The 24,019-nt window shown below is 44.7% G+C and overlaps 2 long non-coding RNA genes across 2 annotated transcripts in view; one reads left to right on the top strand and one right to left on the bottom strand.

Annotated features, from left to right (window-relative positions):
• LOC138515992 (uncharacterized) overlaps positions 1-24,019 on the bottom strand; it is a 173,541-nt gene that overhangs the window by 122,294 nt on the left and 27,228 nt on the right. The gene's annotated exons all lie outside the window — the stretch shown is intronic.
• LOC138515506 (uncharacterized) lies at positions 15,701-17,776 on the top strand. The gene is made up of 4 exons (XR_011282034.1): positions 15,701-15,788; positions 16,230-16,362; positions 16,879-16,945; positions 17,071-17,776. It is a non-coding gene; the product is annotated as an uncharacterized lncRNA (long non-coding RNA).

Genomic DNA, 24,019 nt, shown 5'->3' with positions numbered 1-24,019 from the left:
GCGGATGTTCATGACAGGGGCAAGAACATCAAGAGTATCAGAGATAGAAGAGTAGAGCATGGAAAGGGCTGTGTCAGGATGTGAGTCAGCCAGAGGAGGAGGAGGAGGGGGAGAGAAAGTGGAAGTGGAAGCCTCAACTGACACGCTTCATGGGTCGGATGACCGAGAAGGTACATGGCAGTGTTGGAGTTGGCTTGGCCTGATGGGTACAGAGGGAGAGATGGGAGGAAATGAGAGAGTGATCACTCCAGGAGAGAGGAGTGGTCAGAGGGATAGAGAGAGGGAGGTCTGAAGAGATCAGAGCATCCAGAGTGGGCCCAGCAGAGTGAGTTGGGCCAGAGGGGAGAATAGAAAGAGAGAGAGAGTCACAGAGGTCGCGAAAGCATCCAGATGGATGTTGAAGTCTCCAAGAACGAGGAGTTGAGGCCAGGAGGGAGGAAGTGAGGTCCGCCCACTCAGAGAGGAAGGAGGTGATTTGACCAGGTGGCTGATAGATAGTAGCCATGGTAAGTGAGTGGCAAGGAGAGAGAGAAAGCCTCAGACAAGGCATTTGAAAGAGGAGTAGGCCTGCATAGGAATGACAGAGGCAGGAATCCACTCTGGGAAGATCAAGGCTACACCCCCTCCAGAACGGTTGGATCTGGGCACGGAGAGGATCTTACAGTCATCGGGAGGAGAGTGTCAAAGCTTGTGACAATTGTGACAAACCTGTGGTGCTCCATGTCGTCTTGCTTGTAAGGCGAGCACGTTGCCCCTGAGCTATCCTCCCGAAATCTTGAGCAATGGTTGTTATATTGGTATTGCCGGGTTTTTAAATACTCTTTTGCTTGGTATTGTTTGTATGCTTTTGTTTGGACTAAAGCTTCACCACAGGGATTTTGGCCCTTCCACCAACTCATATGCTTGCTTGCACAGTCACTTTGGTTTAATAAGTAAAACATTTGTTGGTTTTGTACGGTTCACTATTCAGAATTGTAATCACTGCTTCTCTCACTCACACGCGAGTGAAACTGCCTGCCGTGGATAGTGTCAGAGCGATCCGGAGTCACTTGCAAGCTGTGAACTCACAAGGTAAGTCGCTCAATCTAGCTCCGCTTGGTGTTCGCAGGTCTTCTGTCATTGTGGCTCCTCGCGGTCAGGCAAACAGCCTCGTCTGGTCCACCTCCGCTCACGCCACTCGAAATTGGAGCTTCCTCCACTCGGCAGAGGCTCAGGTGCAACCCAGCCTCCTAAAGCCTTTAACGAGGGTACACTTCCCTTGCTACTTCCTCTTCCTGCTGCGCAACCTCTGCACAACAAGCCTTCAATGGGCAAGCGTCCCGTTCTTACGCTTCCCACTGCGCAACCTCTGCAGGAATAGCTTGAGGCAAAGACCCTCACAGGACTTGACACCGCTCTTGGCTGCACAATGGTCCCGGCGTCTTCTCTCGTGCCAGCTTCACTTTCCTCTGCAGCCTGCACTGCTTTCTCCTCTCCTGCTGCTCCTGCTGTTCATGTTCTCCCTCTTCCTGCACCTGAGGGGGCTTTTTATGCCTCTCAGTCTCCCTCAGGTGTAGGTCGTTTACACTAATTAGCTGATTGCTCCCACAGCAATATTCCTCTGCATCCCTTTTCCTCGTCCCAGTACTGAAGAATTATGGGACTTGAAGTCCCTGCCAACCAAGTTAGTTTTCCTAACTTCTTCTACCTTACAATAAGCCATTCCAAGATTGGGGGTTCAGAGAAAATTAAACAAGGGAGTTTCTCCTTCCTCCTGGCCTGTTCCCACCCCATGTGATCCTCCCGCAGAACACCACCCCCAGGGTTGGGATCAGGAAGCATCTGCCTTCCCCTGGCCACACGAGAAGGGTCCCAGGTCAAGATTCTGGGGGGAATCACTACTGATTCATCATACTATATGGACATCCATCGCTGCTGTAAAATCCTTTCCCAGGTTCTTTTTGTCGCCTACAAGGAATCACTCCCCATACTCTGTTACATCCTGCACTCTGTCACATCACACTGCTACACCAACCTCATCTCTTCTCTCCATTTTTACCGTCACAAACTATCCAGGACCATCAGTTTTTACCCTTCTTCCCCCGACCTCTCTTCATTCTTTCGTCTCTCACTGCAAAAGGCTTAAAAATCTGTGATCTCACTAGCCTCCTTTCCCTCCCACCCCTCAGTACCTTCTCTCCACTATCCCCCATTCACTCAGATTTTTTCTACACTTCCCATCCTCTGCTCTGCCAACCCTTCCTGTGCGCCCACAGACCCCTTCATACCCCAGACCTGGAGCCCCAATCAATGCCTGTGGGCCTTCGCCACCATATTTAAATAAATAAATAAACTTTAAATACATAAAATCCCCTCAACCGTCCTACCAATGAAATGCTAGAAAAACATCACAACTGAAAACATGTCACCATCCACACCGTTGACCAAACCAATTCACACAAGGGACCGGCCTCAAACCCCACGGAACGACTGCTGACTACCCATCTCAACCAAACAAAACCACTTTATCACCTAACCAAACCAACACTGAGGCTGCTCGACAGACAAGCAACACTACACCACCGCAAATAGATGGCGCATGAAAATGCACCACCAGTGCCCCAACAAGGAGCACCCCAACCACAAGAACAACACATAGGTTGAGACCACCACATTCAAGGTGTGGGAGCGACACCCCCACAAAGGGTACTGGGGTCCCCCCAACACACAATGGCAAAGCACACTTGACCAAATGGCAAAAAAACATGTGAGTGCGGGGTCCACCTCCACAGAAACAAACTAATGAGGTAAACTACACTCAACAACATTTCTCCAGCCACAACCATGAACGCAAATGGCACGGGCACATAATACCTACCCAAAGTGCTGTGGTGTCCCATGTGCTGGCAGCTAGCAGCCCAGGTGGCTGGCACTACCCTGCCACACAAAACACAAACAAAACTGTCCAACCCCACAAGGTGGTTTGCCAGGCCACCCAGTGAGCACAACACACACCACATACACAAGTAACCCCCAGTAAGTCCATGCCCTATTCTCACGTCCATATTCTGATAGACCTGTGGAGGCAAAAGTTAAATCAACATGCAAGAACAAACCAAATTTCAACTTCCTTCAACTAACAGAGGACATGTCTTTACCAAAATACACCAGACACGTCCCAGATCCACCACAATCCACAACGTACCAATGGACAACTTACACCCAAACAGGCTTCACTTCATATAACACTGTTGATCAATATTCACGGTTCAGCATGGACAGCTCCCTGAAAAATGACAAAGCCCTGATCTAGCTTGTGGAAAACTGCCATATATTGACTTCTTGAATCACCCAGGTCAGCCCCACAACCAAGGCAAAAACCCCAGCGCTCTTCCCAGCGAATAGTCAATTCCTGCTTCCCAGAGACGCAGTCAGGATACAGCATAGTTCCATCCACACCATACCCGGAGCAGCCGTCAAGCTGGTACCTGTGACCCCGACCCCAACACACGTTGGGCCCAACCTCCATCACTGCCAACTTGACTGTTTCAGGTACCAGCTGTTCACTGAGCTGACTGTGCCCACATGGGTCTCCAAACACAGCACCCAGCTGTTCACTATGCTGACAGCACACACACGGCTCTCCTGAAACAACTCCCAGCTCCGGCTCAGATAGCATTCCATGCTGGGCGCCGCACTAGATGTTACCTGCCGCTTTTTCTTTTCAGCAGCATTACCATCAGGAAATATCTCCTCCTCTGAGACTCAGTTCAAACCCTTAGAGGCGTGCAGCGGCAAACCGTGGTACAGTGTGTGATGCTGTCCATCCCCTTCAATGGCACATCATTCGACATCCTCAGCCATTAGCCACGTCACAACATCCTCTCTGATTGGCCGCTGAAGCCTCAATGCCATCATTCAAGCCCCAGCCTCCAAACTGCAAGGAGCTCTCAAACACTCTCTCAACATTCCAGAGGCAGGCATTCTACAAACATTCCACAGCACCCAGGCTCACAACACAGGAACAGGGGAGAAACCAAGACATAACACATTACACAGAGAAAACAATGAAACAGCTTTCTTCATGATGCACATCTAGGTTTCTCCTAGGAAGAGCTGATGTGTCTGATTTTTAAGGGCCCCTTCCTAGGGATTCAAGCTTCCTTGTTTGCATGAAATGTGTTTATAAGCTGCTGAGCCACCTTGAAGACCTTTTATGATCCTTGCTGTGTCACATACGAGGCTGGGCCCTGTCCACTTGAAGACCTCTTTCCAACCAAGTAGTGAAAAGGCAGGGTGGTCCTACATTTGTCAAAGTTGCTGCAGCAGAGCTTTTCTATAAGAAATGATCTGGTCAGCATGAAGCAATCCATTGTTGCACTCTTATGCTCAAGGCTTGCAGAGAGAAAAAAAACATAAATCTGACCTGTATCTAAACTCAAGGTGATCAGCACAGACAAGATGAAGCTGCAACATTTAAGTGAAGAAGAAACATGTGAAATGTTACCACTTCCTGAAACAAGGATATGGAAGTGATAAAGGAAAACCTGACTATGAACACAACTAAACAGTTACTGCTCCCTCTAGTGTTCAGTAAGGTGTAGTCACCCTCCAGTAATATTTTGAAATATATAATTTCCCTTCATGTCAATCAAATCAAAAGTGTTACAATTCTACCTTTATGTGACTAGAGTATATTTAGGTAGATGAGGATTTTCTAGTACAATATAGATGTCATCACAAAGTCCCTCTTTGAGTTTACTTATTAGCTGCCTTTTTACTGAATTTTGGGCAGTAATGGGTTAATGAAAGCACATTGTTCAACCTTCCCCATTTCCAAAATGTTCTTCACGTGTGTTTGCATAATTTTCAGGTGAGTTTTGCTGCCGGTTTATATATTAGGCTACCGTTCCGGGTACTTTTTCGTGTGAAAATGTAGCTTTTGGGCAGCAATGGGTTAATGACAGCACATTGTTCATCCTTTGCCATTTCAAAATGTTCTTCATGTGTGTTTGCATCATTTTCAGGCGAGTTTTGCTGCCGTTTTATATATTAGGGTACCGTTCCGGGTACTTTTTCATGTGAAAATGTAGATTTTGGGCTGTAATGGGTTAATGACAGCATATTGGTGCACCTTTCTCATTTCAAAATGTTCTTCATGTGTGTTTGCATCATTTTGAGGTGATTTTGGCTGCCTTTTTATATGTTAGGGTACCGTTCCGGGTACTTTTTCGTGTTAAAATGTAGATTTTGGGCAGTAATGGGTTAATGACAGCACATTGTTCATCCTTTGCCATTTCAAAATGTTCTTCATGTGTGTTTGCATCATTTTCAGGTGATTTTTGCTGCCATTTTATATGTTAGGGTACCGTTCCGGCCCGTTCCGGGTACTTTTTCGTGATAAAATGTAAATTTTGGGCAATAATGGGTTAATGACAGCATATTGGTGCACCTTTCTCATTTCAACATGTTCTTCATGTGTGTTTGCATCATTTTCAGGTGAGTTTTGCTGCCGTTTTATATATTAGGGTAGCGTTTCGGCCCGTTCCGGGTACTTTTTCGTGTTAAAATGTAGATTTTGGGCTGTAATGGGTTAATGACAGCATATTGGTGCACCTTTCTCATTTCAAAATGTTCTTCATGTGTGTTTGCATCATTTTGAGGTGATTTTGGCTGCCTTTTTATATGTTAGGGTACCGTTCCGGCCCGTTCCGGGTACTTTTTCATGTGAAAATGTAGATTTTGGGCTGTAATGGGTTAATGACAGCATATTGGAGCACCTTTCTCATTTCAAAATGTACTTCATGTGTGTTTGCATAATTTTCAGGTGATTTTTGCTGCCATTTTATATGTTAGGGTAGCGTTCCGGCCCGTTGCGGGTACTTTTTCGTGATAAAATGTAGATTTTGGGCAGTAATGGGTTAATGACAGCATATTGGTGCACCTTTCTCATTTCAAAATGTTCATGTGTGTTTGCATCATTTTCAGGTGATTTTTGCTGCCATTTTATATGTTAGGGTACCGTTCCGGCCCGTTCCGGGTACTTTTTCGTGATAAAATGTAAATTTTGGGCAATAATGGGTTAATGACAGCATATTGGTGCACCTTTCTCATTTCAACATGTTCTTCATGTGTGTTTGCATCATTTTCAGGTGAGTTTTGCTGCCGTTTTATATATTAGGGTAGCGTTCCGGGTACTTTTTCGTGTTAAAATGTAGATTTTGGGCAGTAATGGGTTGATGACAGCACATTGTTCATCCTTTGCCATTTCAAAATGTACTTCATGTGTGTTTGCATCATTTTCAGGTGAGTTTTGCTGCCGTTTTATATATTAGGGTAGCGTTCCGGCCCGTTCTGGGTACTTTTTCGTGTTAAAATGTAGATTTTGGGCAGTAATGGGTTAATGACAGCACATTGTTCATCCTTTGCCATTTCAAAATGTTCTTCATGTGTGTTTGCATCATTTTCAGGTGAGTTTTGCTGCCGTTTTATATATTAGGGTACCGTTCCGGGTACTTTTTCATGTGAAAATGTAGATTTTGGGCTGTAATGGGTTAATGACAGCATATTGGTGCACCTTTCTCATTTCAAAATGTTCTTCATGTGTGTTTGCATCATTTTGAGGTGATTTTGGCTGCCTTTTTATGTTAGGGTACCGTTCCGGCCCGTTCCGGGTACTTTTTCGTGATAAAATGTAGATTTTGGGCAGTAATGGGTTAATGACAGCATATTGGAGCACCTTTCTCATTTCAAAATGTACTTCATGTGTGTTTGCATAATTTTCAGGTGATTTTTGCTGCCATTTTATATGTTAGGGTAGCGTTCCGGCCCGTTGCGGGTACTTTTTCGTGATAAAATGTAGATTTTGGGCAGTAATGGGTTAATGACAGCATATTGGTGCACCTTTCTCATTTCAGCATGTTCTTCATGTGTGTTTGCATCATTTTCAGGTGAGTTTTGCTGCCGTTTTATATATTAGGGTAGCGTTCCGGCCCGTTCCGGGTACTTTTTCGTGTTAAAATGTAGATTTTGGGCAGTAATGGGTTAATGACAGCACATTGTTCATCCTTTGCCATTTCAAAATGTTCTTCATGTGTGTTTGCATCATTTTCAGGTGAGTTTTGCTGCCGTTTTATATATTAGGGTAGCGTTCCGGCCCGTTCCGGGTACTTTTTCGTGTTAAAATGTAGATTTTGGGCAGTAATGGGTTAATGACAGCACATTGTTCATCCTTGGCCATTTCAAAATGTTCTTCATGTGTGTTTGCATCATTTTCAGGTGAGTTTTGCTGCCATTTTATATGTTAGGGTAGCGTTCCGGCCCATTGCGGGTACTTTTTCGTGATAAAATGTAGATTTTGGGCAGTAATGGGTTAATGACAGCATATTGGTGCACCTTTCTCATTTCAGCATGTTCTTCATGTGTGTTTGCATCATTTTCAGGTGAGTTTTGCTGCCGTTTTATATATTAGGGTAGCGTTCCGGCCCGTTCCGGGTACTTTTTCATGTGAAAATGTAGATTTTGGGCTGTAATGGGTTAATGACAGCATATTGGTGCACCTTTCTCATTTCAAAATGTTCTTCATGTGTGTTTGCATCATTTTCAGGTGAGTTTCGCTGCCTTTTTATATGTTAGGGTACCGTTCCGGGTACTTTTTCGTGATAAAATGTAGATTGTGGGCAGTAATGGGTTAATGACAGCATATTGGAGCACCTTTCTCATTTCAAAATGTACTTCATGTGTGTTTGCATAATTTTCAGGTGATTTTTTCTGCCATTTTATATGTTAGGGTAGCGTTCCGGCCCGTTGCGGGTACTTTTTCGTGATAAAATGTAGATTTTGGGCAATAATGGGTTAATGACAGCATATTGGTGCACCTTTCTCATTTCAACATGTTCTTCATGTGTGTTTGCATCATTTTCAGGTGAGTTTTGCTGCCGTTTTATATATTAGGGTAGCGTTCCGGCCCGTTCCGGGTACTTTTTCGTGTTAAAATGTAGATTTTGGGCAGTAATGGGTTAATGACAGCACATTGTTCATCCTTTGCCATTTCAAAATGTTCTTCATGTGTGTTTGCATCATTTTCAGGTGAGTTTTGCTGCCATTTTATATATTAGGGTACCGTTCCGGCCCGTTCCGGCCTGTTCCGGGTTTTACACCGTTCCGTTTTTTGTTGGGAGTCAGACAATTCCAGCAATACTGTATAAAGTGGTAAACTCTGAATTGGGTGGGGTTTCAGGAATACCACTGCCAGTAGTGGTAATCACATCGAGGTGTTTTCCTGTCAAAATATCCACCCAATATCTGGTCACAAGGTATCTCCTAGCGCTAGAAGTAAAACTGATGTTTCTATTTCTAGACGAAAATCGCCCGCCAGGTCCTTAATTTCATGAATAATTCCATCCATTTCGTAATAAATTGCTAGGCAACCATTCTCATTTGCACAATGAATGACAATGGGTAAGGTGAAAACTCAAAATATGCTTTTACGAAAGCCGGTGTTGTTAAACATAGTTTTTGGAGTGTGAAATGCATAGGCAGGAACGCGTGGAGCGTGTGTAAAGTGGCAGTCCTACATATATCATTTGGGACCTAAAGCATGGTCCATGGAGCAGTGAATGGGTTAGGTAATTACACCTCTGTCATTAATGCAGGCCAGGAATGTAGCTTAGACTCTGAGACAGAAGGACATGGACCTCCCTGAGGTCTACTCCATGTCGGCAAATGTGTCCTTCTGGGAGGCCCATCTAAAACTATGAGCACATGTTTACAAAAATGAAGATGTGCTATTTGTGGAGATTCCAAGAGCACAATGTCTTCCTTTCTCAAAAAACGGCTTTAATGGACCTGCTAGACATTTTTTTTTTTATTTGAAATGTTATAGTTTTTGTTCAAAACTTTTCATTTATCCAAACAACCATACATTTCCAAAATTTACAATAAAAAGTTTCAACACAAGCTTTCTTTCATTGTCCGTACTCTCCATAATTCCTTATTTAATTTTCCTTATTACTTTAAGTACTACTTTAAGTCCAACATTCCAGCTGTTTATGTGTTCTTCATGGCGATAACATGATTCCAAAATTGAATAATGACAGCAGTAAGACTCCTGTGGTTCCCTGACAGTATGAGATTCCATCTGTCCTGGCTGTTGAGTTCGAGCCCAGTTGTTGATATCATTTCTTGAAACCAATTTCTCTTTTTAACTAACGTAGGACAAATCATGATAATGTGATGGATATTCTCGAGCATCTGTTTGTTCTCGAGAGGAATTTGGTATGAGGTCGTGGTTAAAGATCTTTTGGACCCATCCCATTCTGTCGGCCACTTTTTCTATTCATTGTGGCGACATTGATTTCACATTCTTTCTTTAAAATTACTTGATGAGTTATATGTCATGATTCTTTTATAGATTTTAGATTTTCTATTCATTGGTGTTTTGAATGACTGAACTGACGAATGACGGCTGTATGTGGATGAATGCTTGTACGTTTGAATAATATGAATTGTTTTTGATAGCTGTGTTCTTAAAAAGTCCTTTTTCCTGCTATGTAATTTTTCGCAGTAAGTGCTGATTAAATCATGATTCAAGTTGTGTTAAAAATGTATCAGGTTTAATAAATTTCTCTTGATACCCAATCTCAAATTATATCCTTTGGATGTTCCTTTCCACAATTAATTGTTCTCGCAGAATCGACAGAAGGCTTCCTCTTTGGGGATTTGCCTATTTGCCATCAGTTACCGTCTTCGTAATTGGTTCAATCGTAGTCTAATAAATTGGTCCCTGATCAGCCTATCCGGAAATTGCTTCAGATATGCGGGTAGATCATTAAGTGCATGGGTATCCAACTCATAGTTCAGATTCATCTGGTATTGTGATTTCTCTGTCAGAGTGCATATCCAATCATTTCGCTGTAGTCTTTGTTTAGCACATTGAGGGCGATTCACTAGCATCTCCGTTGTTATACTATTTGCTGCCATCACGTCTTTCATGACGTTCTTCCATAGCGCTAAGGCCGTATTAGCCACTGTGTTATTTCTTTGTTGAAATAATTTGTATGCTGGGATTTCATCCTCATTAATCATCTTTCTCTACAAGTCGATTTTTTTCCACTCGACTATTGATCGTAACAATTGAGTCGCAATCTCGTGTCTGATTCTTTTGATCGGGAAGGAATTCGATAACCCAAGAATTTTCCTCCAAAAAAGGCCATCCAAGATGTCCCAAATTGATTGGTCGAGATTTATCATGGCCTCACTCCCATAACTAAGCATCACAGTCACTTTTTATCGATAGAAAATGAGGATCGGTTTTAAAGAGTATTTTCCAAATTTTCTATGCAAAAGTAGCCCTTGTCTCGCCAATGAGGCCGTTTTTGTTCTTAAATGATTTATCCAGGGTGCTTCTACTTCTGATTGATTCACTTTGACTCCCAGATATTTGAATGCTGTCACTGTGGTCAATTTTTTGTAATTCATGCAGAATCGAAATGGTTGTCGATTTTTTTTTTGTGGTTTCTTTGCCGGGAGTGCCATGATTCTTGTTTTGGCGTTGTTTATCTCTAAGCCATTTTCCAACATGTATATTTCCAATTCCCGTAGACTTCTTTGTAGCCCTAACTCTGTTTTATCCAAAATGACGATATCATCTGCATACATCAAGTGCTGAATCTGATGGTTGTTTATATTTTAGGTGGTTTTGCCTTCTGAAATCGAGGTGGATCAGGAAGATCCACGGTATACAACTTGAACAGCATTGCTGCGAGGGGCAGCCCTGTTTAAGCCCATTGTCCGCTTCAATAGGTGCCGATAATTGACCTTGTTGGGAAAGTCTAATTCTTAAAGTTGTATTGCTATATAATTGCTTGATTGGTTCCAATAGCGTCAATGGGCAATTCCACTTTTTTAGTTTTCTCCAAAGTGTTGTCCTATTTACCATATCAAAAGCCATATGCAGGTCTAGGGATGCTGTATATGTGTTATGTTTGTTAACCAGTGCTTCATGTTTCAATAGATTCAAGATCATAAGATTTACATGAGTACCCATACTTTCTGTAAATCCAGTCTGCCTGATGTCAAATTTCTTGTTTACTTTGATCCATATATTAAGTTTGTTGAGCAGCAGCATGGCAAACATTTTCCCAATCGGATCCAAAAGTGTGACATCTAGTAATGCAGCAAACAGTTGAGTGTAAGATGGAGGAGGAGCCGCGTCCGCACAGAAGATAGTCATGCATCTCTGGCAAACATGAAAGTGGTGGCCGAAAGCAACAGTACAGTCTACACCATTAAGCATGCAGCACCCATTTTTAGTTCTTCTCCCCCTACACTGACAGCTTGCACCCTGCTCCTCACCCAAGGTCCAACAAATATAGCCTCTGTCTGTGGTCCTCCCCAAGTGCTGGACGCCGAAGCAGCACAGGGTAATGGCAGCCATCTCCCTTCTCCAATCCCCTCAATGACGTGAGAACACACTCAGCCCTCAGCCAACCCCGGATGTCTGACAGACACGAGTAGTACATTCATTTGGGGCAACGAGTTATATAAGGAATTAGCATGAAAAAAAATATTTTTAAAAGGCGTTGCCCGCAGTGGAGTAACTTTGCTGAAAATGTTAGGGGGGACATGACAACTGAAGGAGAGGGATGGGGTGAAGGGAGGGCGGATGGTGGCTCTGAGGGATCGTTTCGGCCAAATTGTTAAAACAAATTTGGTCGAATGGTAGATTTGACCAAATTCGGTCACCACCATTAGTTCGAAGCCGAAGATACCAAACATGAAGAGCAGTGGTTGCAGGGGTGGCCCCCTCAGCCCATGTTTGGTATTTTTGGCTTTGGCAGATGCAGGGGTGTCCCCCGCTTCCTCAGCTTCGGTGGCAGGGGACCCAACAAAAAAAAAAGAAGAAAAGGGACGCTGCAGCGTCAGATCTGACCCACGTTAAAGGGATGGATCTGACGCTGCAAATTACAGGAGAGGCAGCGGATGCAGAAAAGGTAAGTGGGGGGGGTTTATTGGTGTACTGGTGGTTTGAGGGGACATGTGTTTGGTTTTTTGTACAGAGGTAAAAACGTATTCGCAGCGAAAATGACTACGGTTAATTCCACCGTGATTTTGTACGTCGGCCAAACAACCTAAATCCCTGAGGGATAACATTAAACTACTACACCACAAGAGTCTTTTGCTAATGCTCTGTTATAACTTTTATAAGACTGGTGGCATACCTTTAAAATTTAATTGGGCCCCCACACATCTTCAGGCGGCCTACAATGCACCCAGTGACACAACATAACATTCACAAACTTAATTCCACTAGAACATACAAACAATGCATTATTTATCATTCATTCAGACACAAATGTCAACACACATATGCTTGCACACACTCTCACTCACACACAAATGCACCCAACACCTCCACTGACATACACTGTGTGCACACAAAATTTATATGAACATTTAGAATAACACATGGAAGCAGTGGCGCAACGTCTATTGAGAAGACCAGACTTTATCACCCCCTGATACCTGACATTTTGGGCTATGTTGACTTGACCTAGCTGAGCTATAAAGCCATGGCCGAAAGGACCAGATTCACTGGAATGTCAGCAAGTTGCCTGATTTCTCCTTTCATTCAAAGGCAGAAACCATTGGTTAATGCAATGCAGTGGCTGACCAAGTATAATTGGTATAGATTTTTAAATGCCATATATCTCCAAACTTGGGTTCTGCACAGCACCTTATATGTCTACATGCTGATAGAATTTTTCTACAAGATTCTGACTGATTAAAATTAAGGTATGTTTTCCTGTGTTCAAGTGACCCCAAGCAGTGGAGTACCGAGCGGGAGAGTCGCAAGTGGGTTGTCAAGCTGCCCCCCCCTCCCGTAGCTCTTTTAAGAGCCAGACCGGGACATTTGTCATTGGGACACCTCTCCCATTTGGCACCTCAAAGAAGGTGCCCAACGGCAAAAGTGTCCCGCTGTTAGGGCAATGGGCCTCATTATAGGTTTGCCTGTCCGGTAGTAATGGTGCCGGAAAGCTACCGGCGTCATTACTACCGGACCGACAAACTATGAGTTCTGCTCGTGGGCACGCGCAAGCAGAGCATGTCGGATGCATCCTGCACTATTCACGAATGGTGCCGGTGCATCCGGCTTCCCCATTCCCATTGAGCCCTATTGGGCTCAAATGGGAATGAGGAATAATATTTTCCGGCGCCCGCGAATGGGCAATTACAGGGTCCGGCAAGGCTGTAATGACACGGTAATTGCCCATTTGTGGGTGCCGGGAAAAAAATGATACCAGCGGCAGCCGTGCCGGTTTTGCCGGCACAACTACTGCCAGTATCATAAAGAGGCCCAATGTGTGCTGAGCAAATACCTGCTCAGCATGCTCATTTTCCTGGCAGCAGGACACCTTTCCCGTTCCAAGTGGTAGAGGTGTCCCGCTGCCAGGACAATATCCCAAGGAGCGCCGGGCAGCAGAGGGTCCTCACATTGCTCTGTATCAACAGAGTATTACAATGTGAGCCATTAGGCACTGACGGGAGGGAGGAGGGTACTATTAGCAGGGACTTTTGTCCCTTTAGAAATGTGAATGGGAGGGAGTGATCAGAAGCGAGAAGGGTGCATAATGTTGCATGCTTTATGAAATAATGACTATGGCTTTAAAACCCAAGAAGGATTTGTTAGGCTCACATTAATCTGCATGATGCTATTGTGACTTTGCCTGCAGAAATGGGAGCATAAAACTACACCAACCTAACCTCTTCGCACTCAAACACCTCCAGACAGAAACCAGGAAGCTGAATGAGCTTCCTAGTTCCTGTCTGTGTGTCGCGCGAAACCAAAGCCGGAAAGTGATGCTCAGTGCCGCTCTCCCCTGGAAGTGCTGCTGCTAGCGTGACAGCACAGGCGCCAGGCCCTGCAACACCCAGTTCAGCACCCTGGCTGCTGACTTTGAGTCAGGCCAGTCAGGCAGAGGCGTTTTTATGGGAGGGCAAAAGGGGCACTTGCACAGGGCCCCCACATTGGAGGGGGCCCCAAAAGGCTAGCTGATCTGAAAAAGTAAGATTCCATTGTTCACCAGTCTTAAATAGCACACGTCTGGATATTTTATGGGGTGCTGCTGAGGCTCTAAACCCATTGCCTTTTTGTTATGGCAAGTGCATTCTGCATTGATCAATTGATCATGTATTGCTTTCTGTGTTCACTGTGGTATACATAGTTTGTGTGTTCCTTATTGCACAACTCTGTAGCATTCTTTCCTTCCTGTGGGAATGATATTGATAATGTGCAATAGGCAATAGTGAAATGCATATTGATATGAGTGCCACAATGGTCCAGACGTTTGCTCAGTGTGTGAAGCACCCATTGCAGAGATATGTGTTCATATGCAAAAATAGAATATCACATTCTTGTAAGGCTGGCTGGGCCTTTCCTATGTCTGAAGTTTATAAACCTGCCTGCATATGTACTTGGTTTTGCAGAACAACATCTGCTATTATCAGCAATGTACCTGTACCAGACAGGGGTTGCTATAAAAAACTAAAATATCATCCATATGGTGAAGGTCTAGAAATTGGTTTGTTCAGATGGGGTGTTTTAAAACCTAGGCAATCGCCTCCAACAATGGCACAAACTGTTAGTACTACAGGTGAATAAGAATCCAAATTCAAGATAATAGAATGACAGCGTTCATGTTTGTATCCTGGATTTGCCAGCAGATGATGCAGTTATCCTGGTCAAATCATCTAATATATCCTACATTACTGTGATGTTTCTGTGAGGTTTGCCTTCTTGAATACTGCTGATATCATTTAGCCCCTTACTCGATATTTCTTCTTATGTAGGCCATTTGGGTGGAAGGGTTGCTATACAGGAGAGAGTGGACCATATGTTGCAGGCCTCAGGCAAGCATATTTTAAGGTCTGCTTGTTTGACACAAAAAACGGTTTGCTTTTTGGTAAAAGTCAAAGTTTGTATGCACGTTTATAAATGAAAATGTCACAAGCCATTGTTTTGTAAGTATTTAAAGCTTTAAAATACAAAAGACAACCCCAGATTAAATTTGATAAATCACATTGATTGGTATTCTGGTTCCTATATACTTCCCTTGATGATGGAGAGAATTAAGCTAGAATAATTCCCATTTTGCATAACACCCTTCTATAATATTTTGTTTAAAAATGGTCATGTTTGGTAATGTGATTTGTGTACTTTCCAAGTCTGTGTTTTTTTTTATAAAATGTGATTGTTTTAGTTCATGGTAAGAACTGGAAAAGAAAGTGTTCAAATGCAGAAATTGCAGAGCTGGCACAAATCCCAGCTTCACCCCTTCACCAATGTGTGATCTTGGGCATATAATGAAATCTTGTATTGCCTAACCTCTCAATATTGCCAGTCCCTAAACCTTTCAAAATTGTCAGTCCTTCCGAGTGATTTCCTTCTCATGGTATGATCTTCATAAAAGCCTTATTCATGGTTTCACTGTGTTAATAGTGAGCATATGTATATCGCACACCACAGGCATTTGTTGCCTTGATATCTAATGGTTACACTTCTTTCACTGCACAGCAGGTATGTGTTACCACTGCACCTCCATGGAGGGTCAGTAAGAACAAAAACGCGTGAGCTTTTGAACGCACTAGTGTTCCTGCCGTCTGTTTGTCACGGGAGCCTAATTTCCGACTTCCGGTAGAGTGAGGCTTTAAGCAGTGTTACTGCCGAAGGGATCAGTCGACCAGATCCGACGGCTACATCGAGCAATAACGCATGCCAAGAACCAGCAGCATGGAAGACTAGCTGCAAGGTAAGAAATTACCTGTTATATTATTCCTGTGCACAGCCAGCTTTAGCATAATCTGAGTTAATACCCGTACAGGAACAGATTTGTTATCACTCGTTTTGGGCGTATGCAGACGGGTTGAGATTTAGTTTCTATTAGCATACGGGGGAGTATTGTAGTCATTAGGCACAGCTGCAAACACTCGCGGTGGCCGCTTTTCTTGTAAAATTTACGCATGCAGCCAGTGCCAACATGGTTTTACAATTAATAGAGGTATCTACTGTAGAAGGCCCCTCGCACTGACCCAAAACCATGGGACTTTATGCATTACGCTATTATAACAGCAGTAGCGTTTAATATATTAAACAATAACCATATACTTTTTAAAAGAAATACAGATGAAGACAAGCGAGCCGTAGTGAGAAAGAGTGTTCATTTGTTGCACTATCGCATTTGTTTTGACAGCTTCACTAAAAAAGCTTGACACTAGAACCCACACAGCTGAATCTATCCAGCAGCTGACACTCCATGGAAAACGGCTATAGAGACTTGCAGGAAAACCATATCAAGAAGGGACTTCTCCCTTACGCCCTGTCAGGTATGCGTTCTACTTTCCCTTCTAATAAGCATTTAACGAATTGCACTAGATACAATTAAATAGGTATGTTCACTGGGATCTTTGGTATGACAGGAAGTTTTTTCTGACATCAGCTCAGTACGGGAGCAAGTACACTGTTTGGCTGGCTGTATTCTGACTTGATATTTTAACTGCCTTATACAAACGTCCACCCCCTGTTTTCTGCCTACTGTGATCTAAGGTGCTTGCTTCCATTTTCGGACCCTTAGTATTAATTATTGAGACTTGGTCCTGCCACATTTATATGGCTTTACAAGTCCTTTAGTATGTACATCTTAGTATTCCCAAATTTCATTGTTGACTGGATGCTAAGTTTAAATTAGACAAGGTTTGTCGGTGCACCTTGGTAAATCTATGGATTACCGCGGTCCAGACTTCCGGTGCCACCTGTACTTTGTTTTACAGTGGAAAATCGGTTTGTCTGGATACAACACTGACCTGTTGTCATTTTGTTATTTTCTCTTCCTTTCCCTTTAGGGAATCAGCGCCCTACTTAAAAGCAGCGCACCTTACATCTCTTACTCTAGCATAAGTTTGCAGTGTGGTAAGCCTCACCGAGTTAATTACAAACAAAGGTTGTGAAGCATGCTTGACTCTGTTTTGAGCCCAACACAACCCATTTTGATGGTGTGTTCATTTCTTTTTTTCCCTCCTTCCTTTTTCCATAAGGTTATAACTAAGTATAACAAGAAGAAAACCCTCGAGGGCTGCAACTCCTGGCCAAATCAAGTTTTTCTATAAGGAACCAGCACTATACAACTGTATTTAATGTTATATTGTTTGTCTTTCTGAAGCAATACCCCTGAAGAATTTCCCTGTACAAGATCCACATATTTAGGGAAAGAAACATGTCGGGATGAAGATACCGTGTGATTAAGACACGGCTGTAATAGAGCATTAACAGCTTGTATTTATATATAAAAAATTTACTGAGCAATCCGAACTTACCCAAGGATAAAATACTAGGCAGCTAAATACTAAATGTATATAGCTTTACTAGTAGTGCTGTTTGCTTTTGTTCAGAATGGTTTGTAGTTTCTTAATGTGATTTTATGTAAATGTACTTTTTTCCCATTGTGTATGTGTTAATGAACTGTGTTAGTGATATCATTAGGTGGAGGTCGTTTGTGTTGAACCCAGTGTTACTAGTTAATTATTTAATTTGTCACTTGTTTTTCTCCTCTTTTTTCTTTTACTGATTTGTGCCTACTTGATGTGTTGTTTCATGCAGGTAATATATGTTAGACAATATTTTTCTATAAATTTTTTTCAAAAAAGGTGTACATTGAAACCCCATTCAGGTTGTATATGTTTTTTTTTATAAAAATAGACCGAAATGTGGTATAAATAAAGTACATATATATATTTTTCTTAATTTACAATGGTCCAGAATTGTCTTTTGGTTTGACCTGTGGAGTTGCACACCCTCTAGGGGCTATTGTGAGCATTTATCTCACTAGAAAAGGAGTATAAGTGAGGTGCAGGATCCCTTTACTAAAACATTTTTTTCTAGTGTGTTAGGGGCACGGTCCTGACCTCAATTTAAAACAAACCCAGTCCTCATCTAGTTTTTACACTATTTGAAAACCATATCCCACTTCTGATCTCAGTCTGTCTGGATAAAGATGCCTTCTTGGTAGCTTCTAATCTGCCTCCACTATCCATGCTACGGTATGTGTAGCGTTCTCCTTCCTTCCAATTGGTGGTCTCTATCCATGGATGAGCACTTTTGCATTCTGTGAGGTAGCTAATGTGAGTTCTCTGTCTATTATGGGTTACATGTACCTTTTACACACGGCCCTGCATTAATAGCACATCGACCTTACTGGATGTTATTGATAGAAAGTATCTTGTGTGTACAAAACAGTATCCCCTTTGTAGACTGCTAATGTTGGTCTTCAAATGCTACTTGTTTATCATTCTGATTTGAGCAAGAATGAAGAGGGCAAAGGGACTTAAAGGGAGTAAACGTGCTTATTATGCTGCGAAACGGCATATCAACCTATAGATTGTGAGCGGGCGGGTGGGGGGGTGGGCTGCGTGACCAGTATTCTTGATCCCTTAATTCCTCTGGGTTGGTGGAGGGGGCCCCCAAGGATGCCCGTGCCAGGGCCCCAAAAGTGCTTAAGATGGCTCTGCAGCCAGGGTGAGGGACTGAGCCACGCAGGGTATCCCAGCCCTGAATGTGTTGCAGCGCGGCTGCCAGGCATCTAAGAATTATATAATGAGACAGCGCAAGCCCAGTTGGGCTTGCGCTGTCAAATTACATAATTGATGATTGCGGCCCCCCTGCCCTCCCTCCAAAAGATGGGGGGACAAAAGACATGCCAGAGAAGTAGGGGGGGACAAAACCCCCTGCCCCCCCTATAATTACGCCCAAGGTTGCGCGGGCTTTCATTCCCTCATAGGTACAGGTAACTGCAAAATCTAGTGCAGATTGGTGAAACGGTGTGGAATTGTGGAATTCTATAAGGAGCAACGCTTTGCCAATCCACAAACCCACAAAAACAAATTAAGACTTTTGCTGAAATCGGGGGAAAGGGATGGGGTGTCCAAATGTCATGTAGCCATTAATGTCCGGAGGGTCCTAACAGGACTGTGCAAAATGTGGTGCAGATTGGTCAATCAGTGTGGAATTGCATAGGGAACATACGTGAAGCCACACACCCACATATTTTCACTTTTATGCTGAAATCCGGGACAGGGGGTCGGGGGGGGGGCAGTCCAGATGACATGTAGCCAGTAATGTCTGGAGCGTCCTAACCGGTGACTGTGCAAAATTTGGTGCAGATTGGTGAAACAGTGTGGAATTGTATACGGAACCTAAGCGAATCCAGACACCAACAAACCCACACATTTTCAATGTTATAGATAGCTAGATGGAAGAGGAGAGTTGCTGTGAGGATGGGCAAGGGAAGAATCCAAGCCACAGCCCATGCATGAGCCACCATGGCCTCCTTCTATGGTGGCCTTGTAGGACCCCTTGGCGGATAATACTGTAGGGTTCTGTGCTATAGTATCCCTGGAATACCTGGACTGGAAATGAAGCAGTAAAATGAAGAGGTAAACATGACTAATGTTCCTTGAAAGGCATTTAAACAGTTTGGTTGTAAAGCTAAAACATGTGATGAATACTGAATGTTTTGACCGGGTGGTAATGGCCTGGGGTCCGAGTTAATAGGCTTGGTCAAATCGAGGGCCTTTAATAAGGGCCCCGGGATGCTACCACCCAGTACAGTCCAGGTTTCTCATAATTATGGCCATTAGCACCCGTGTAGTTTCTATGCAGGTGCTAATGGTGGTTAATAAAAAAAAAAAAGGAAACACACCTTGCTGTGCTCAGAATCATAGTTTCCGAGTCCATTTTCAGTGTTGATGACCAGCACGACATCAACAAAGAAAACAGAGTTTGGAGACTACAGCAGCGCCGTGCTGCACCGAACGCAAGGTATGTTTCTTTTTTTGTTTTTTAATTAAACACTCTTAGCACCTATCTAGGAAACTAAAAGGGAAGGAAGAGGGGAGCAGGGAAAGAAAGTGGGTGCTGGTCAGCAGCACTCAGGCTGCTGGGAACTTGGGCTTATATTGGAGAACCCAGCCCATGTTCTTAGCTTTCTGATTGGCCAGTGCCCCCTTCAAGGGTGCTAATGGGGACTAACAAGCGAAAGTACTGCAACTGGGAAAAAATGCAGACACTGCATCCGTAAAACGCGGATATCCACAGACAAACAGATCGAATCCGGTAACCAGTAGCTGATTTATATTTACGATACTGGCTAAAATAATAGCAAAACATCACATTTACCTCTTGCAAAAAGCAGTTGGTATTTGGAGCCAGGTGCCCTCTCATCGCACACAGATGCCTCCAATTAGTCCCAGAAGCTTATAAAACACCCACACAAACAACAACATGCAGCAAGGCAGATCCCTGTCACCTCACATTCTATGTCAAGACGGAGGCGAGCATTATGCTTCATCTTCTCATTTATTAGCTCTCCAGCAGTTTCAACAAATCAAATAAAATGTCCATCTTTTCGTTGAAAACCAAACTTGTTTTTTTTTCTTTTTTACAAAAACTTCATTTCCCATCAACCCTAGGTCCCTGTTCCAGTGTCCTGGTCATGTGACCTAGTCCCTCTTCCTGTAACCTCCTCTTCTTTTCCTGCTCTCCAGAGATAAGTACCCTCTCCACTTAGCTGCATATTCAGTCAGCATTTGTATTAGGGTTTTGTTGTATATTTGCAGATAAATTGAAGAGTTCGTGATAACATAATGCTAAGATAGTGCGCAGGGACCGCACAGCGTAGAGAGGATTGCGTAATCCGTGTGTTTATAATTTTATCCGGCGGCCCCGTGCTGCAGTATCAGCACTCCAGGGGTAGGCCTGAGGCCACGTCGGCTCACTCGCGTTGCACGCGAGTGAGCAAAGAGCCCCCACCTTCGTGGGGGCGGAGCAAAGTACGCAGAGGAGCCTGCAGAGGCGGCTTCGTTCGCTCGCCGCAGGCGCGAAGGAGCGGGAGCCCCCACTCTTGTGGGGGCGGAGCCGACGTCCAGACGCGTACGAGCGTCTTACGGAGAGCCGCTCACACGGCCCCCACCCTCGCGGAGGTGGGGCTTAAAGCTGGGGAACCCGGCGATTCAACTGGGAGAGCGCGAGGCCCCCTCCCTTGGAAAGGAGGGGCTAAGCGCTTCGCAGGCATTGCGCTCCAGTCTCCCTTCAGTGACAGATCGTAAGAAATCACCGGAAAGACAGATTATACGGCGTTAGGTGAAAGAAGTGCATAAACACACCACAGCTCGAGTCAGAGCATAAAGTGAACTCAGTGCCTGCACTGAAAGAGAAAGAAGCTGCTTAGCAGCCAGGTGCAGCCTCAAGAGAGGAGAGTGAAGAGTGGACGTGCCACTACACCTGTTCAGGTACTATCAGGCACCTACCAGCACACAACATGGCTGAATTTGAATGGAGTGAGGAGGAGCAAGAAGCCACATATTCTGAAGACTTGGCTCAAAGCTTCAAAGATGTGCTGGGCAAATCACTCGTAGGGGCAGTGGCTCTAGGAGTTAGATTCCTGCAGGAACGCCTGCAGACGATTGAAACATGCCTGAGTCAAAGAGACAGAAGCACCACACCACGAGCAAGCATGTCCACCAGGGCCGCGCCAGAGGGCCCACAGGGGTGTATTAAGGCCCGGAAGAGCGCGAACTCTTCTGACCCCCAGGGCCAACTTGAAGGGGAAAATCCAAAGGCCCCAGAGGCGACCAACGCTTTCATTAGGCTGAAGGAACCCTTTATGTCCAAGTCGGGGGTGCCGAGCCTCATGACCCCCTACCTAGGGGAAGAGAATATGGGAGACACGGAAGAAGAGGTTCCCCAAGAAGAAGAACTCGCAGAATCTCCGACATCCCCGCAAGAGGAAGGTGATAAGGAGGCAGATGAAGGGAGTTTACCGCCTCCGAAAAAGAGGCTGAGGAAATTGAACAATATAGAGGAGGAAACCTCATATATGTTTCAGCCGGAGGAGATCAGAAACCCAAGATCCTCAGAATGGGTGCCTTCTCCAAGAGTGGCGCGATACATGACTCAGAGGCTGCGCAAGGCACTTGAAAAGGAGGTGAGGCAAAGGATGAGGGCTGAATGCCCCAGGCCAGAACTCCCAGGAAAGGTAGCAAAGGCACCAGAATTGGATCCTAAAATGCTAGCTTTCGTAGCTAAATCAAACAGAGACCCTAGGAAAGGGATCGACCGCTCATGGAGGAGTTGCCAGGAGAAGGTCCTGGATCTAGCGGGTCCACTGGCCAAGATCATGGACCTGGCAGAGCGGGCAAAAGATACAGGGGAAGAGATTGACCCGGAAGTGCTAGAAAACTGGGCGCAAAGAGCTGTATGTCTTTTAGGTAACGCAAACTGTGCGATATCCTCTGAGCGCAGAAGAGGACTACTATTGAAAATAGATCAGAAATTAGGAGACCTGTCCTCATAAGAGGCAGGCGAAGCTGCGCAGGGGCTACTGTTCGGTGAAACATTCGGAAAAGAGATGGGGAGGTTCGTAGGGACCTACACCTCGCTGGAGAAAGCACAAGCCTCTATAAAGAAGATCTTCCCCGGAAGGGTTTTTGGTGGGACCGGTCGGTACAGAGGCCGAGCGACCGTTCGCTATCAGACGACCAGAAGGCCTCAATCAAACAGAGCACAATATTGGGAAGATAAGAAACCAGACACTTTCTTCCAACCCAGAGGTCGCTTCCCCAGAGGAAGGCGAGGCATAGGACAAGGAAGAGGACAGTACGTCCCCACAGGTGAGAGCATCCACATATCCTGCAGTAGGGGGGAGGACAGCGAAGTACTGGGAAAACTGGCGCGCGCTTTCCAGTGACGCTTGGGTACTACAGACAGTCAAGGGCCTACACATACAATTTACACAGACCCCAATCCAGTACAATGCCCCCAGACCAATAGTAGCAGCGCGAACAGAGAAAGATTTGTTGCACGCAGAACTACAGAGCCTTGCGAAGAAACAAGCCATGAAGCCACGCATATCTCTGAGGTTCATAAGCAATATGTTCCTGGTCCACAGAAAAGAAAAAGTGAGACCAGTCATAAATTTGAGGGACATGAACGAGTGGGTAGTTTACAACCACTTTAAAATGGAAGGGACTCACCAGTTGAGAGACACGCTCAGACAGGGCGACTGGCTCGCAAGAATAGACCTGAAGGACGCATATCTCACGATCCCAGTAGAAAAAAAATACTGATCCTTCCTGCCGTTCGACTGGGACGGGCGATTATGGCAGTTTGCCACGATGCCGTTCGGATTAGCGTCCGCTCCCTGGGCGTTTACGAAACTGATGAAGCCAGTAGCAGCAGCGATCAGGGAGAAAGGTATACGGATCATCATCTACCTAGACGATATCCTAATAATGGCAAGCAGCGAAGATGTTCTTCGCTACCAGACCAGCTGGGTAGCGAACCTCTTAGCCTCTCTGGGATTCCTGGTGAACCGAGAGAAGTCGGAGATGGTGCCAGCAAGGCGGATAGAATTCCTAGGTTTTATCATAGATACCAGGTCAGCGACCCTGGAGCTGCCGAACAGGAAGATTCGAGATATACGAAGAGAAATAAGGAACTGTCTCGGCAGTCCAACCACATCTCTGCGAATTATCGCACGGATTGTAGGCCTGTTAGCAGCATCAATCCAAGCGATATTCCCAGGACCCCTGCATTACCAAGCACTTCAGAAACTGAAAATAAAGCACCTTCAGCAAGGGCTCAACTACCACCAGCTAGTGCCGCTAGACCAAGAATCCAGAACAGAGCTAGAGTGGTGGCTCCAGAACATGGAGGCATGGAACGGCAGAGACATTTTTGGCGACCGCCCGGACATGATAATAGAATCAGATGCCAGCAGGGCAGGCTGGGGAGCCCGATGTGGAGAGCTCCAAACGGGAGGCAGATGGAGCTCGGAGGAGCTCAAACTGCACATAAACTGCCTGGAACTATTGGCCGGCTCTTTTGCGATCAAGGCCTTCACCAAGGACAAAGTGAACTCATGTATACTACTGAAGATGGACAACATCTCGGCAGTCAGATACATAAATCACTTAGGTGTAACGAAGTCCA

Source organism: Ambystoma mexicanum, chromosome 6q, assembly GCF_040938575.1.
Source record: "Ambystoma mexicanum isolate Mex_15411 chromosome 6q, UKY_AmexF1_1, whole genome shotgun sequence".
NCBI lineage: Eukaryota > Metazoa > Chordata > Amphibia > Caudata > Ambystomatidae > Ambystoma > Ambystoma mexicanum.
The sequence above is the reverse complement of the archived record's forward strand: the minus strand, read 5'-3'. Positions and strand labels throughout refer to the sequence as shown.